Source organism: Mirounga leonina, unplaced genomic scaffold, assembly GCF_011800145.1.
Source record: "Mirounga leonina isolate KUSES-001 unplaced genomic scaffold, KU_Mleo_1.0 Mir_175, whole genome shotgun sequence".
In the NCBI taxonomy this organism is placed as follows: Eukaryota; Metazoa; Chordata; class Mammalia; order Carnivora; family Phocidae; genus Mirounga; species Mirounga leonina.
Window position 1 is genome coordinate 28,179,000 of NW_023270453.1, and position 17,582 is coordinate 28,196,581.

At 50.4% G+C, this 17,582-nt stretch overlaps 1 protein-coding gene across 1 annotated transcript in view; it reads left to right on the plus strand.

Annotated features, from left to right (window-relative positions):
• Nucleotides 1-349: 349 nt before the first annotated feature.
• The window catches only part of ABAT (4-aminobutyrate aminotransferase), an 84,130-nt gene continuing 66,897 nt past the window's right edge, over nucleotides 350-17,582 (plus strand). Inside the window, exon 1 of the mRNA XM_035022239.1 lies at nucleotides 350-447. The gene's annotated coding sequence lies outside the window, so the exon portion shown is untranslated. The remainder of the gene's footprint in view (nucleotides 448-17,582) is intronic.

Here is a 17,582-nt window from a genome sequence, read left to right on the forward strand (position 1 = left end):
GTAATTCAGGTCTAGGTGAAATCAACCTATAGAGCCGTCCCCTTTTAGAGACGCGCTCTCCACCCGGCCATCAGATAGGCTCCCCTCCGGCCTGAGGAGGGTCCTCAGCCTCCTCCTCCACAGCCCCAACCCTCGCCCCCGGCCCTCGCGGTCCCTCCTCCGGGCCCCCGGCTCCTCCGCCCCCGGAGGCCGGACTCTGCCCCCGCCCTGCCTTCCCCCTCCCCCCGGGGGCGGTGGCCCGTGGCGGGCGCGCTCATTGGCTGCGGCGCGAGAGAGGGCCGGGGCCGGCAGCGCTGATTGGCCGGCTCGGCTCGGCGGAGCTAGGAAACCCCGCGAGTCGCTGGGGGAAGTGGGGCAGAGACTGGACGCACCCGGAGCTCAGAGCGCAGGAACCTCAAGTCGGAGCCCGGCAGATCGGAGTCTGCAGACCGGAGCCTGGGCCTGGAGGTAAGGGCCCGGCGTCGGGTCGCGTGCGGGCGGGTCCTTCCACGCGAGATGGAGTCCTTTGGCCGTGCACCCAGGGAGCAAAAACGGGGCGTCTTTCACCAGAATCGGGGCCCTCATCCTCTCGAGACGCGGGTCCCCTCCCCCAAAAAGAGAGGGTCTCTCACCTCCCAGAGAGCAAAATAGCCTCCTTTTCCTGTCAGAAATGGGCTCTTCCTCCTAGCCCCAGGCTCTGGAGATAGGATTTCCCCTCCCTAATTTACCCATTGGGATGGATCGACCCCAAAGTGGGGTCGAACCTCCGCAGGTATCTAGGGCCCCCCTGATGTCTTCGGAGATGGATGCACCTTCCGCCTCCCTCAGAAACTAAGTTTGGATCTCCTCCCACCCTCGCTTCGGAATGATGAGGGTCTTAGTTATAGATAGGTCATTCTCCCTCCAGGGAAAATGAAGGCCCCCAGATGTCCTGGGAAATAAGCCCCTCCTTAAGGCAGGGAAATCTCGGGGCAGAGACTCACCATGTCACCCTCAAACCCAATAGGGACCTTACTGCGTACCCCAACTCAGCGCCTGGACTCTGGGATTTGCCTTCAGATATGGATGATTCCCTCCCCCTCCCCCACCCCACCTGAGACCCTCTTTCCACCCCTTACAGAGAAATGGTTGCCTCACACACCACCACATTAAAGCATTTGGGGGAAGGTACCCTCTTCCTCCAACAGATGTGAGGCAAGGGCTTTCATACTCAGCAGTAGGACTGGGATCTGGCCACCCATCTGAACCAAGTCGCCCACCTCACTCCGCCTCTCTCTAACCCTTTCAAGCCAACAGCCTCTCACTAACACCCTACACCCCCTCTCCCAGCCTCTCCCAAATCCCATCCTTCCCCGACTGTACTCCCACACCTCACTGCTCCACCTAATCCCATCCCACCTTTCCTCTCCCACCCTGGCCAGAGATGAGACCAGATGAGGTTTCATAAGAATAAAGCCCTTAAAGCCAGGATCCTGAGCCTAGGGACGGACCCTTCTACTGCCCTCTGAACTCTGACAGCAGAGATGGCCTCTGAGGCAGCAGGACCACCAGGGACACCCCCCCCATCCCCCACACAAAGGGCTGGTGATCAGGATGTTCTCCCCTGAGGCAGCCCAACCTCTCCCCTGGAGAAGGGAGTGTCAGATGCAGAGAGGAGGGCCCCACCTTGCTCCCTGGGGCTGTCCCCTTACCTCCAGCTCCAGTGGGCACTGCTCAGTGGAATTCCCTGGGCACTTGGCCAGAGAAGGTAGATGCTGCAGGAACCATCCACTGGGCTGGAGACAGTGTTGGCTTTGCTGGGCTAAGGGCCAGGATGTTGGTGACTTGAGGGGGCCTGGGAAGAGCTCTTCCCTGGCAGGCAAGGGTGAAGGACAGGAAAGAGAAAGGCAAGGAGCTTTGCCTTGCTCTTTAGAGCTGCACCCGGGGCATGGGGTATGGAGAAATGTGTGTCCTGGATGTCCAAAGAGGTCAGCCCCAGGGAGAAGTAAGTCTGGAGTTCTAGGCTTCTAGATTAAAGATCCTGCCCCTTCATTTGACAGTTGAGCAAACAGAGACACAAAGAGGGGAAGACATTTGCTCAAGGTCATCCAGCCAGTGGGTGGCAAACCTGGTCACAGTCTCTGCAGGGATTATGGGGTGCTTGCGTCTGGGACAGGAGCTCCAGTGCTCACATTTACGGCCGGGACTGACCTCTCCACTTGCCAGAGGAGGTGCAGAGGCCCTGAGAATGTAATGCAGCTAGGATGGGGCAGAGCTGAAATGCAGCACTGCCCCCCCCCCGCAACAGGCCACCTTGTAAAATCCACTCCTGGGGGTCCGCACTTAACTGCTCACCCCATGGGAGCTTTTTGCTGTGCCCACCACCACACTGACACTTGCCAAAAGCCAAATCAGTCAAGGATGGCGAACGAGATGGGTTGCAATGTGCTGGTGCCCGAGACCGCCGCAGGAGCCTCAGTTGGCATAGCTGGGTTTGCTCCAGGAACTTTGGACAGGCCCCTTCCCTCCTGTCCCTCCAGCAATCTCGTATCCCTGCTCAGAGCATGGCTTCTGTTCCTGAGGCACTGAATGCGGCCAGAGCTGAAACTAGTCGCAGGGCTCCAGAACCATCCAGCCAGGCAACAGGGACCAGGTCCCTGCAGATGGGAGGGTCTTGAGGCGGGGGCTCCCCCCTGCCTCCAGCTAAAGGATTGGCTCTCATGCTCCGATTTAGAGCAGGGAGCCAAGTCCAAGCTGCCAAGGTGAAAGTTCCAGAGCATGGGGCTGAACTGGAGTGCATAGAGGTCAAGAGATCAGTCCCTGGACCCCTCTTATCTGGGTCTAGAGCCCAGATCTGCTACTTGCTATGTGATCTTGAGGAGATTATTAACCTTATCCACATAAAACGAGTTAATCCTCGTAAAGTGCTTAGCTACTACAACAAATGGGTGGAAGCAATGATTGTGATTTCAAGTGCAAAGTCATAAAACCTTTGTGCTTTTAGGACCGCAGACTGTAAAGTCAGATGGAGCCAAGAGTGAATGGCTGGGGAGGTTTGGGCAGGTCATTCCCTCTCTGAGGCTCACTTACCTCATCTTTGAACGAGGTTCGTTGGGGGGTAGGCATCAGATAAGAGGCAGCCGCAGAGCAGGCCTTCTGTCCTCTGCAGTGTTGACATTGGGGGCGGAATAATTTCCTGTCTCGGGGGCCATCCTATGCACTGAGGGTGTTTAGCTCTGTTCTGGCCCTTCTCCCTACTAGATGCCAGTACAGGCCTCTCTAGTTATGCCAACTAAACTGTCTCCAAGCATTGGCAGACGTCCCCTGGGGGGCGGAATGACACCCATCCCTTCCAGTGAGAACTGCTGGCCTAACGCACATGTCTTGCACATCCTTGATCCTTCTTCTCCTTCCTCAGGCTCCTTGTTCTGCCTTCTGCATGATGGAGGGGTTGGTGTCCAGCCGCTGAGCCTCTCAGTGTTAACAACGATCTCAATCCTTCACGTAAAACAGGACTTTGCCACCTCCAGAGCACCTTTATGTGCATTAATCTGGGCCTCCTATTTTACAGATGAGCAAACTAAGGCTCACAGAGGTTAAATGGCTTGCCTAAGGGCATTACCCCCTTCCCTGCTAGAGGTCAAACAAATGTTCATGCCAGCAACAGTTTCAGAAATAACCTGGTTCTGGAGCCTTCTTCAGAAGGTCATCTGGCCGTCTCTTCCAGAACTCACACTGCCCTCCCACCTCTAAGACTCTCCTATAGCTGTGTTCACTCGTGCATGCAGCTTGGCGAACACAGGAATGTCTGCGGCAGGACTTTGCGGCACCAGCACGGGGAGGGGCTACATCACATGCGTTCACAGAGGGAAATGAGCAGTCTTTTTAGAAAAATGAGGGAGAGGTACATTCCTGACATGGAGAGTTCCCCGAGACATTTAGTGAAAACAATAAAGTTGCAGAATTAATATATACAGTATATTAAAAAACAAAGATATATGTGAATGCATATGGGAATGATTAGTCAGGCAAGCAAGGGGCGTGAAAGAGACCTATGTATATATAAGAATATATTCATGGGAGGGGTGCCTGGGTGGCTCAGTCGGTTAAGCGTCTGCCATCAGCTCTGGTCATGATCCTAGGGTCCTGGGATCAAGCCCCACACCAGGCTCCCTGCTCACGGGGAGCGTGCTTCTCCCTCTCCCTGCTCATGCTTTCGCACGCGCGCGCTCTCTCTCTCTCTCAAATAAATAAAATCTTCAAAAAAAAAATAGAATATATTCATGGGGGAAGAAGAAGAGGAGGAGGAATCCTCTAGCCAGCTTCCTGTGCATTACAAATGAGCACACAGCACACACAGGTTGACAGACTTGCTCTGGGTCACCCTGCCAAGAGGTACAGCCATGGGACTCCAGCCCACGAGAGGAGGCCTGCCGCTGTCCCCAGTGCCAGCGTGCTGGTGCAGGCGAGGTCTGAGGACCGCACACTCCTGCCTGGACCCGTCCCTCTCTCTGGGGAAATACACATGCCAGCAATTCTGGTGGCTGAAACTTGGGCCTCTGAACTTTCTGAGAGTTCGGGAGCCATGAGAGAGGAATCTGAGGCTTCCCCACCCCAGACTGAACTTATGCCCTGGCTTTGGGGAACTCCTTAAGCATTCCAATGGGCTCTGGGGTCAGAGTGCCTGCAGCTGAATTGGGCTCCTACCAGCGTGATGGCCTCATGCCGTGACCACTCTACCTCTCAACATCTCATTTCCCTGTCTTTGGAAAGGGGTTAATAGTGGAAAGCAAAAAGAAGAGTAGTGGGAAGAGGGGCAGTAATAGGACCTGCTCATTACTGAGCAGGATTTCTGAGAGGATTAACCGAAAACTGTGTTCCAACACCTGGCCTTCTCTGCTTCTGTGAACACGTACGTACAAGTTTTGGTTTAAAGACAATTTTGGTTTCCGTTCTTTTGGCGATATGCCCAGGCATGAACCACTCAGGTCACATGATCAGTCACATGGTAATTCTTTGTTTAACCTTTTTTTTTTTTTTTAGATTTTATTTATTTATTTGAGAGAGAGAGAAAGCATGAGGTGGGGAGGGTCAGAGGGAGAAGCAGACTCCTCGCTGAGCAAGGAGCCTGATGCGGGACTCGATCCCGGGACTCCAGGATCATGACCTGAGCCGAAGGCAGTCGCTTAACCAACTGAGCCACCCAGGCGCCCTTTGTTTAACCTTTTGAGGAACTGCCAAACGACACCATTTTACATTCCCACCAGCAAGGAACATGTGAAGGTTCCAATTTTCCACATCCTTACCAATGCTTGTTATTTTCCAATTATCATTATTTTTACTATTACCACCATTCCAGCAGGTGTGAAGTGGTATCTCATTGGTTTTGATTTGCGGTTCCCTAGTGACTAGTGTTGTTGAGCATCTTCTCGTGTGCTTGTTGGCCATTTGTATATTTTCTTTGGAGAAACATCTATGTAAGTCCCTTGCTCATTTTTCAGTTGGGTTGTCTTTTTGTGATTGAGGTTTTTGGGGTTTTTTTTAAATTCTATTTATTTATTTATTTATTTATTTATTTAGAGATAGTGCAAGTTGGGGCAGAGGGAGAAGGAGAGGATCCCAAGCAGGCTCCACCTTCAGTGCAGAGCCCTATCTGGGGCTCGATCCCACAACCCTGAGATCATGACCTGAGCTGAAATCAAGAGTCAGACGCTCAAATGACTGAGCCGCCCAGGCTCCCCTTTTGGTTGAGTTTTAAGAGCTCTTTATATACATGAATGTATGTTTGTGTTGCCATTTCCTCTTGCATATAAACATTTGCTCAGCTCCTGTAGTTCAGGCAGTCTTGTGACCTTAGGAGATCAAGGTGACTACAATTCAGTTACTTCCCACAAGGGGCTCCCAATCTAGAGCAAAGTTTCTCAACCTCAACACTATTAATTTTGGGGAGCTGTCCTGTGCATGTTTAGCATCATCCCTGGCCCCTACCCCACTAAAGGCCAGTAGCACGCTTTCCCCCATGTTGGGACAACCAAAAACGTCTCCAGACATCACCACATGTCCCATGGGGGCAAACTTGTCTCTGGTAGAGAATCACTGGGTTAGAGGCTAAGACAGATGTGTATATCTACAATTTCAGTCCTATCTCTTGTGCCTAAAAGGGTTCATGGTAGACATTCAGGACATACTTGTTGGATGTTGGGTGGGTGAGTGGATGGGCAGATGGATAGATGGTTGGATGCATGGACACAACCACTTTGTTGGTTGGATAAATTGATGGATGAGTGCGTGAATGGATGGATGAATAGATGAATGCAATTTATTTATTTTTTTAATGTTTTTTATTTATTTATTCATGAGAGTCAGAGAGAGAGAGGCAGAGGCAGAGGGAGAAGCAGGCTTCCCGCCTAGCAGGGAACCCGATGCGGGACTCAATCCCAGGACCCTGGGATCATGACCTGAGCCGAAGGCAGATGCTTAACCATCTGAGCCACCCAGGCGCCCCTAGATGAATGCAATTTTTAAAGCCCAGACATGTGCCTGAAATTCTACTATGGGAAAACAAAACACTGTTTGTCAACCTAGAATATTCTACCCTTTCTCTCCCCCTAGCACAGTGGTTCTCACACTTGAGCATAAGAAGCCCTGGAGGGCTTGTTAACACACAGATTGGTGGGGCCCCACCACCAGACTTCAGTAGAGTCATTGGCCTGGCAGAATACTCCCAACCTGTTTTCCATCCATGTTCTTTGAGAACCCTGCACTGGAATCCTCCACCTTGCCAACCTGTCCTTTCTCAGAGGTCTATAGGCTTAACTACCAAGACCTCCCATTTAGGTAGTCACATTTATTGCCTTAGACTGTTGGCAGCATGCTGGACATCTGTCCCTTGGCCACACTGAGAATTTCTTCAAAGCTGGGACCCATTGTGTCCTAGCACCTTACTTCTGGAAATGTGGTACAATGCCCAGCCGCACTGTAGCATCTGGATACTCATTCGAAATGCAGACTATTGGGGGCGCTTGGGTGGTTCAGTCGATTAGGCAGCCGACTCTTGGTTTCAGCTCAGGTCCTGACCTCAGGGTCAGGGGATTAAGCCCTGAGTCAGGCTCTGCACTCAGTGGGGAGTCTACTTGAGATACTCTCTCCCTCTGCCCCTCCTGCTCTCTCTAAAAAAATAAATAAAGCTTTAAAAAAAGGAAAAGAAAAGAAATGCAGACTGTTGGACCTTACACAGGCCTACAGAATGCAAATCTATATTTTAACAATATCTCAGGTTGGCGGTGGCAGGTGGAAGGTAGGATTCATGGTCACATTCAAGTTTGGAGACCTTGTCCTAGGACACCTGTATCACCCTCACAACTCAGAGCTAGGCCCTACTTAGCTTTGCCAATGAGTTACACTGACAGTGTTTGTTACAGTGTAAATGGTGTCTGGGCTGGAACATCATTTGGGCATTACTGGTCTTTCCTGTCTTTCCCTTATGTACTTCATCTCTTGGAATGTCTGAACCGAGGGCCTGACCCATGGGAAAACAGAGGCCCAGAGGAGCAGTGCCTTGCTCAAGGTCGCAAGATGGCCATGAAGCAGAACGGAGATTGCCATCCATTCCCTCAAGGGGAGCAGGACCCAGAGGGCTTGAAGTGCCACTGTGGTGACGCATGACAGCGTGGCGCGGGAGGGTGGTATTCAGAAGCTGCTGTGCTTGCTCTTCCGAAGCGGAGAAATGGGAGATTACTTAAAAGTAGTCCAAGCGGGGTACCTGGGTGGCTCAGTCAGTTAAGCGTCTGCCTTCGGCTCAGGTCATGATCTTGGGGTCCTGGGATTGAGCCCCGCATCGGGCTCCCTACTCAGCAGGGAGCCTGCTTCTCCCTCTCCCTCGGTCCCTCCCCCTGCTTGTGCGCTCTTTCTCTCTCAGATAAATAAAATCTTAAAAAAAAAAAAAAAAAAAAAAGTAGGCCAGGAACCAGAAGTTGAGTGGTTTTCAACAAGTATTTATCGGGTACTCAGCAGATGCCAGACACTGGCATTGTGTATAGAGTATTGAGCGAGGAGAACAAGGTCTCGCCCTTAGTGGCTTCTGTCTAGGTGAGCAGTCTCATCACCCAGCGTTCGTTCATTCATTAATGTGTCTGCTTGTTGCACAACTTCTGTGTGTCCTGTAGAGTACTAGGGGTGTGTGTGTGCGTGACACGGGAGAGATAGAGACCCAGCTGCTACACCAGAGGATCTTCTAGGCGAGCTGTGGGGAGACAGACCAGAACAGCTGCCATTCAGCGAGATGCATCCCGGGGAGGCTGGGAATACATAGAGGTTGGAAGTCAGAGAAACCCTGGGGATGCTGGGGAAGAAATTGCAGGAGAAAAAGGTGGGAAAGATGTTCTTGACAGAGAGAACTTGAACGGAGGCTCAGAGACTTCACAGAAAACTGTTAAAAGAAAATCTTCAGGGGCGCCTGGGTGGCTCAATCGGTTAAGCGTCCTGTCTGGCTTTGGCTCGGGTCATGATCCCAGGGTCCTGATATCGAGCCCCAAGTCAGGCTCTCTGCGTAGTGGGGAGCCTGTTTCTCCCTCCCCCTTTTCCTGCTGCTCCCACAGCTTGTGCTCTCTTTCTCTGTCAAATAAACTCTTTAAAAAAAAAAAGAAGAAGAAGAAAAATCTTCAGATAAAAAAAGGTTAAAATCATGATTCCCATGCAGACACAAAAACAGACACTTGTTTAAGATTGTATTAAGCTCACTCAATGAGGGAACTGGACAGATGTTAGAACCAGTTCAAAGGCGAAGTCAACTAAAGCACAATTATGTATGGAGAAAAGGAATGTTGAAATGAATTGCAAATGGAAGGGGGAGATGATTGGACAAGACAGAATTTGCTTGTCTATTAGTTTCCTACAACTTACAAAGGATTGGAAAAAACAGCTCAAAGATAATGAACAGGGCTAGAATCAGATAACTGGAAAGTTTGTACTGTATGCAGATAATGCATAATATTCCATTGAGACACAGTTTTTTCCCCCCTATAAAACCAATGTTCAGAGGATGGTGGAGGCCTTCAGTGGAGCATAGGGTGGGTGAATGAGGAGAGGGAAAACTTCAGGAGGGCCAGATATGGACATCCAGGTGACCAATGATAATGTGTGGACTTGACGCAGAGACCAATAGGGAACCATGGAAGGGTTTTTAGCAACGAGGTGACCTGATTTGATTAGCACTGGAGAAAAATCCTTCTAGAAGCTGGGGGAAGAGCAGACTCCACCTATAGCTGGATCACAGAAGCCTGATAAAAGATGAGATGACAGGGACATCACCTAGTGTAAGTCTCGGCAAATTTCTTCTGTAAAGGGGGCCGATTAGTAAATACTTGAGCCTTTGCGGGCCATATGGTTAACAACCAACAACTATTCACCTGTACCACGACAGACGCCAGAGACAATGTAATGAATGGGCAAGTCTCTGTTCTAACAGAGCTTTATTTACATAAATGGGCCAGTGGACCGGATGTCTTTTCCCACCCCAGCACTCCACCACTGTTTGTCCACCTCTGACTAGAGTGGTAGTAGAATGGCTAGAGCTGTCCATGGTTTTGACAGGTCTACTGTATCCCCTCCTCCGTCCAGATCTCTAGAACTCATTGGCAGCTCTACTGGGGGGACCCTAGGGACACCTCCCATCTGCCTTTGAGCACAAGTTCCCTGAGGAAACCAGACAACCCTTGGGGCAGATCCCTGGCCTTTCAGCAAAAGCTTTTAGGACCTCAAAACTCCTCTGGGGACCGGGTTGGCCGAACAGCCTCTTACAAGCAGCCAAAAGAGCAAGCCACTTCGGGAGGGCTGTTCCTGTGTGGGAACAGAGCCTGCCTCCCCTCTCCTTGCCCAGAGCTGTAAATAGCTCTCTGCTGGCGTTGCAGGCTGAGCACCCTTCTGGGGACAGGCTGGAAATAAGCACACCAAGGCAAGGAGCACTTGTGCAAATTACTGCCTGCATGTGGGTTTGCAAGCCTGACATCCTGCCCCAGCCCTAAGTGCATAGTCCTCCCAGGGGCCGAAAGCAGGGCTCACAGAAGAACAGCACACACAAGGACATGGACTTTCAGCCCTGGGGACAGGGTCCAGGAGGGCTTCAGAGCTAGGTTGTCAGAGTAACCATAAGCTAGAGGGACAAGAGGAAACCTTCAGAAGATCCTGGACTCTGCCTACCCTAATGACAAGGACCCATAAATATTGGCCACTCATATTTGCCCAGGATTCAGTGGGTGCTAGGGCTATTGCTAGGCCTGTTCTAAGGGGTTTATGTATATTTGCTCATGTCCCTGGAGGAAAGACTGGTCAGATTGCAGGGGTGGGAATGCAGGCCCAGAGAGGATGGCAGACTTGCCCCGGCTCTGAGTAATAGCAGCATGTCCACCAAGAAACCCAGGTGTACAGACTCTGAGGCCCTGAGCCTAACCCTGAGCCACACGGATGCTGCTGTGCATTGTGTGCATTGTCCCCATCCCCCCATCCCCCTACCTGACCTCCCTTTACTTATCATTCAACAGAAATAATAATGTCTTATCCCTTGACCAGCTGCTGTGGCAAATGAGAGCAGAATTAAAAAGTCAGAAATGCTGAATAAGACCAGCAGCAGGCAGAGGAAAGTCCAGAGCGCTTCCTTCAGCAGCCACCGCCCACAAATAACTCGGATTATTTGTAGTCATTGATCCCTTTCGGCCGTGTGCCCCCCCCCTCGAGGGCCTGCTGTTTCGATGTTCCTATGGGGTCAAGGGAAAGATCACGTGTGTTGCCGGCCTGTGGAAGGCCCCGGAGGTGGTGACTTCTGGACCCGTTTCCTCATCTGTAAAATGGCAACAAGGATACCACGTCTTGGAACAACATATTGGTGGTTACCAGGTAGGATGGTCAGGGCGAACGTGGTTGAATGCTTTCTACCTGCCAGACACCAGGCTCTGGATGATCTCATTTAATGCTCTCAGTACCCAAATGGGAAGGTCCTCTTTTGTGGATGAAGGCAGAATCAGAGTTTTAAGTCCCTTGGCCAAGGTCAGAGGTAGGAAGGGCCATAAACTGGACTTGATCTGAGACCTGCCTGGCTCCAAAACCCATCTTCACATGTGTGACCTCCGAGGGCCAGAGAGTCAGAATCCTGCTCCTTCCCTTCCCGTGCCTTTATCCACCCAGCCTGCATGTACTTACTCTGTTTTTAAGTGATAATTTATTTTCTGAGTAGGCAGAGTAGCGCATGGTAAAATACTCAAATAGTACAACTCAGTTTACAAAGAAAAGTAAATTTCCCTCCTTTATTCGAATCTCCTGGGCCTCTTCCTTTCCCTAGAGGCAGCTCCAGTATTTTAAAGGGGGTTACTGTTTTGCGCTTTGTTTTTTTGTTTTGTTTTGTTTTGTTTTTTTAGGGGAGGAGGGGCAGAGGGAGAGAGAGAATCTTAAGTAGACTCCCCGCTGAGCACAGAGCCCAACTCAGGGATCAATCCCAGGACCCTGAGATCACGACCAGAGCTGAAATCAAGAGTCGGACGCTTAACCCAACTGAGCCACCCAGGTGCCCCTCACACTTTGTTTTTTATCCTGAATATATTGCAGGGGGCTCTTCTTACCCCTTTTCATGGCTGCAGAGCATTCCGTGGTGTTGGGCACTTATTTATCCCACCAGCCCCTGTTAATGGGTTCCAGATTGATCCCAGTATCTTGCCATCCCAGAGGAGGCAGGAATGGACAGCAATGCACATAGTCATTTCACACATGTGCAAATATTTCCGGAGGATGAATTCCTAGAAGTGGAATTGCTACATCAAAAGCTATGTGTGTAGGGTTTTGTTTTGTTTTTTTTTTTTTCCACATCTTTTCTGGAGACCTTTTTCTTTTTCATTTTCTTTTTTTTTTTTTTTTTGACAGAAAGAGACAGCAAGAGAGGGAACACAAGCAGGGGGAGTGGGAGAGGGAGAAGCAGGCCCCTTGCCGAGCAGGGAGCCTGATGCGGGGCTTGATCCCAGGACCTGGGATCATGACCCGAGCCAAAGGCAGACAGATGCTCACCTGACTGAGCCACCCAGGCGCCCCTGGAAACCTTTTTCTTATTAAATATAGCATGCATATGGAAACGTACACAAAACAAAAAAGAACAATTCAGTCTTTTTTCACGGAGCTAGCGGTCCTATAACTGCAACCAAGTCAGCAAGTAGACCGCCCACTGGGAGCCGGAAACAGGCTCCTCGTGCCCTTCGTAACCGTGATCCCAGCCTCACAGAAGCCCTTCCAGTCTCTCCCAGAGCCTGTCCTTGCTCTTGTGTAGGGCTCTTGCACTTGTACTACCTGAGGATGCATCCTTCATGACAGATTAATTTTGTCTGTTTTTTTCCATTGTGTTCCGTTGTGTCTAGCTTCTTCTGCATGCCCTGACATTGCTGTTCCCCGTAGCTTTGTCCATTTGTTTTCATTGTTGGCCAGTAATCCAGTGTGTGCATGGGCCATCATTTTCTTTACCCCACTGCTGGGGGACATTTGCATTGTTTGCACTTTGAGGTCTGTCTTCGTCTGCCCAGGCGCCATAACAAAATACCATAGACTAGGGGGGCTTGAATAATAGAAATGCATTTCTCACAGTTCTGGAAGCTAAAGGTCTGAGATCAGGGTGCCAGCACCTTCAAGTTCCGGCAAGGGCTCTCGTCCTGGCTTGCACATGGTCGCCTTCCCGCTGTGTACCCACATGGCACTCTGGTGTCTCTTCTTCTTTCGAGGACACTTATCCTACCGTGAGAGCTCCACTCTCACCACCTCATCTCAACCTACCTATCTCCCAAAGGTCCCATCTCCAAATACCATCACATTGAGGGTTGGGGCTTCAATGTATGAAGGAGGAAACACAATGCAGTCCATAGCAAGGCTGTTACACATAGTGCCGCCATGAGCACAAAGTGGCTGCCCAATTCAGGCTCCATCAGCCATTGTATGAGACTTCCAGTTGCTCCATATCCCATCCAGCTCCAGTACCTTGACTTGCTATTGTATTTTGTAATTTTAGCCATTCTGGTGGGTGTGTAGTGGTTTTTAAAATTTCCCTACTTACTCACTGAATTTGATCATCCCTTCTATGTGTTTCTTGGTGGTTTGGATTTGCTCTTTTATGAAGTGCCTGTTCAGATCCCTTGTCCATGTTTCTTTTAAATTGTCTGGGTTTTTTTTCTAATTGCTTTGTAAGTGTCTTTGTCATGCTTGATAATGATCCCTTTGGCAGTTGTATGTTTTGCAAATAGCTTATACTCTATGGTGTGATTCTCATTTTCCTGGTGACTTTTGGTGATTGGAATTTTTAATTTTTGTATAGCTCACATTATTAATCTTTTCTTTTACAGTTAATACTTTTTGTGTCCTTTTTCAGTAACCCAAGGTCATCCACAGTGCCCCCTCCTAAAAGCTTCCACGTTTTACCTTTTGGATTTATGTCTACTACTGCCTGGGGTTGATCTTTATGTACTGTGTTAAGGAGGATCATGAGAAATTTTTCTTTCCTTAGGGATAATCTAATTGATCCAATATCACTGCCACTTTGTCATAGGTCTCTTCTTCTGTTCTCTGTTCTGTTGCGTTGGTGTTTGTCTTTGCCCCCACACCATGTCATCTTAACCATGGTAGCCTTGGAGTGTGATAGAACGTGCCAGATTGCCCTCTAAAGAGACTGCTACTAACAATTTAACAAAAATCTACTGAGGGCCCAATGTGGTCCCAGACAGTGTAATGTTGGGGATATGATTTTAAGTATAAACACAGCGTAAAGAGTTCTGCTGTCTTGTAAGCAGCCAGACATGAACCAAATAGCTATAGAAATAGAGACGCCATGACAGTGTGGCGGTGCCCACAAAAGGGAGAGGCCTGTGGGTCTTACAGTATGTGAAGAGGAGGATTTGATCTAGAGGGAGAGGGTCAGGGAAGGCTTCCTGGAAGAGGTGTGTCATGAGTTGTATAGGAATTAAGGAATCAGAAGCAAGGGAAAAGTATCTGGGGTAGTGGGAATAGCATCTGCAAGGGCTCTGAGGCAGAAGCCTACATGAGACAGATACCAGATCGAAATGAGAGAACACAGAGGGAGGGAAAGGTGGTATATGTGGAAATTAGAACGGTGAGCGGGCCCGGACCTCCAGGCCTTTGAACCGTGTTCATGGGCTGGTTTTTGTACCATCATTAACAATTATCCTGAGCAGGGTACTTGGGTGGCTCAGTCGATTAAGCAGCTGCCTTCGGCTCAGGTTATGATCCCAGGGTCCTGGGATTGAGTCCCACATCAGGCTCCCTGCTTAGCAGGGAATCTGCTTCTCCCTCTCCCTCTCCCCCTGCTTGTGCTCTCTCTGTCAAATAAATAAATAAAATCTTTAAGAAAGAAAAACAATTATCCTGAGCAAATAGCAGGAGTCGCCTTGAATCTTCCAGATTAAGAACAGTCCCGAGAGCCCTTCCAGCACACCTAGGGTTGCTTCTTTGCAGGAGAAAATGTGCAGCAACCTCTGGAGTGACACCTCTGTTCATTTAGCCTCATCCTGCAGCATCTGGCACCGAGCACTTGGGTTTTGCCAGCCGCGGAAGGGACAGCTCCTCCTCCACACAGGTCTGCCTGGCACAGCCTTCTGCCCCCAGCCTGGCAACCATGTCTTGCCAGCTGGGCCCTCCTGGGACAGGCCTGGAGCCAGACGCCGTGCCGCGGGCTGGAACTGTTCCTCTCGCTCTTCATCATCATCCCTACTCATCACCCTGGGGAGGTGCTGGTATCCTCAGTCCATGGATGAGAAAACGGAAGCTCAGAGAGCCTAAGCCACTTGCCTAAGACCACACAGCTTCCAAGGGACAAATATGATAGTTTCCAGCCCTCGACAAATTTAATTTCTAAACTTGAGTGGTATTTTTAAGATTTTATTTATTTATTTGACAGAGAGAGAGAGATCACAAGTAGCCAGAGCGGCAGGCAGAGGGAGAGGGAGAAGCAGGCTCCCTGCTGAGCAGAGAGCCCGATGCGGGGCTCCATCCCAGGACCCTGGGATCATGACCTGAGCTGAAGGCAGACGCTTAACTGACTGAGCCACCCAGGCGCCCCGGTCCTGTTTTTTTCTTTTCAAAATAAGGAGTGGGTCAGACTGTTGAAGAACTTCTCCGGCATCCTTACAGCACTGTTCTGAGTCAGGATTCTAAAATGTCCCCAGATGCATACCCTGAGCTGCACGGAGGAGCATCTAGGCCTAAGACCCCCGATCCTGCTCTTAGCACTGCCGTTTTAATTTGGTAGCCAGTATGGGGTTTGAGTTCTTTCTAAGTGGGGTAATTGAGAAGGTTTTAATCAAGATGTATGTCTGCTGGGTTTTTACAGAATTGGGAGGTGGGGAAGAGATCTATATACACCAGTGCTCAAAATCTCATTAAAATGGGTCCATCTCTGTTTCGGGATGAGAGATCCAGATGCGGCCGACAAGATTGCTGTTGTTTTCATGAATCCAGGCATCTGTTGTGTTCCTTGAGAGTTTTCAAGGCAGGAATTTGTTGGCAAGAGAACAAAGCAGCCGGGAGCCCCAGGGAGGTTTCAGAGCCTGGAGAAATGGTGCAGTCTGGGAATAAGGATTGGCATTCCCCCCTATAGTGGGATAGGTCAGGGGTAAAAATCCAGCAGAATACAGATTTCTGCGTGTCCCTTACCTCTGCTGGACCATGCTCCTTGTGTCAGCGCATGCTCTGTGGCCTGAGCATCTAGGCTGTGCTTGGCGGTCCGTGTGCTTGCTGCGAGCACCCTCTCGGGAACTCCCTCACAACCCCGTGACATGATTTCAGACCCATTTTACAGAGGAAGGGCCATGACCAAACTTGCCCCTGCTCCCCAGAAACCAAGCTCAGGAGCTGGAGTTTGAACTGCTCTGTGGGTCCCTTGGAGGGGATGACCTGCCATTGTTCCTTAAGAGGAGGAGATTTCCACCAGGGCGACTGTGCCCTGCCCCTCCTCCCATGCTAGAGGACATTTGTCAAGGTCTGGAGACACCTTGGGATGTCACAGCCTACAGGGGGTTGGGGGGAGGCAGCAACATTGGCACCTAGTGAGCAGATGCCAGGGCTGTCGCTAACCATCCTGCAGGGCACAGGGCAGCCCCCACCACACACGACACAGAAGGACCTGGCCCGCAAAATCCATAGTGCTAAGGTGGAGAGACCCTGCTTAAAAGCACGCCTTTTCCATACCCTTTCTAGAGTTTTCAGAGGCCGTTTGCATTGGGGAGCACATCTCTCTCTATGCCTCCTTGTTACTGGTGATTGGTTCTCAGGGAGTTTCTGGGGGTTCTCCCACTAGGATGGGAGCTCTGCGTTGGAGTCAGTAGAATGCTTAAGATAACATCAGTAAGGAGGGGGCCACTGAACCCGGCCTCGATTTTGAAACTCACCATTCCAGATCCTGCATTCCAGTCTGCTTCTAATAGTGCAGATTCGCCCCTGGGTTGATGGGGGAAGTGGAGAAAATCCCCCACAGGGGCCTGAAGCCCTGAGCACCTGCCATACCATATTCTTGCCCTTCTTCTGGGAATGAGGAATGTTCATAAACTCAGGCCATGCTGCTCAGCGCGGTGTGCCAAAGGTCACTGTGTTCGTCCAGGGGAGCTGTCTGCACGTTTATCTTGAGGGAAGGAGCAAGTGTGCAAGCCTCTCCTTGCCCTTTGTATAGGGGTTCCACTGCCCTGTGCAACTGGATAAACACTTTCCCCAGTGCAGTTCGGGAGAGATTCACTTGATTAAGACCTTTGAAGGAGCCAAAGGTATGTCGTAGGCGGTAGTAGATAGTAACCGAATTTTCCTGGGACTGGTAGTCTTTAACCTGGAGAAGGTTATGAAATGAGGCATGGTCCCCTCCCAGGCGCCGGGGTTGCTGGGAAGGTCCTGCCAAGGCTCAGCTGGGGGACTGCAGGGACCCCCTCTACATCCTGTCACTGGTGTGAATGAACAGAGCCAGCTGCAGGGCTCAGGGACATCCACACACGAAGCTCGCTGCCCTTGCTGTCAGGGCTTGCTATGGGGGCGATGCAGGGGGCAGCGCACAGCTCTGATTTTCACAGGGAACAAAAGGGCAAATGAAACCCTTTGACTAACCTCTGTTCCAAGCACTTTACAGGTATTATTATTTAACCCCCCAAGGTACTTCCTGTTCTCATCAACATCTTACAAACGAGGAAACAGGCACAGAGGGTCTAAGTAACTTAGCCAAGATTATATGTGGTTGAAATTTTGAAATTCCCATCTTCAGTGATAGAGTTCAAGGACAGTCTGTCCCAGAGAGGCAGCCTCTTGTTGCTTAGGGCAGGTCCCCCGTCATTCATGGAGGAAGGTCCTCTGGCCGCCCCAGACCAGGGTGCCCACCTCTCTTTGGGGAAGTCATTGTTGGGGCCCTCCTTCTCACAGGGGCTTACCACTCTTTCTCCAGCACTCAACTGTTAATCCCATGAGGACACAGGCTTTATATGTCCTTTCCATGTCCCCAGCATCATCCCAGGAGCTGGCATAAAATGAACACGTGGCTGGGTGTTTGTTGAATGAATACATGAACATGTTATTTGGATATTTGGATAAACTCTTTCAGAGAAGTTCTTGACAGG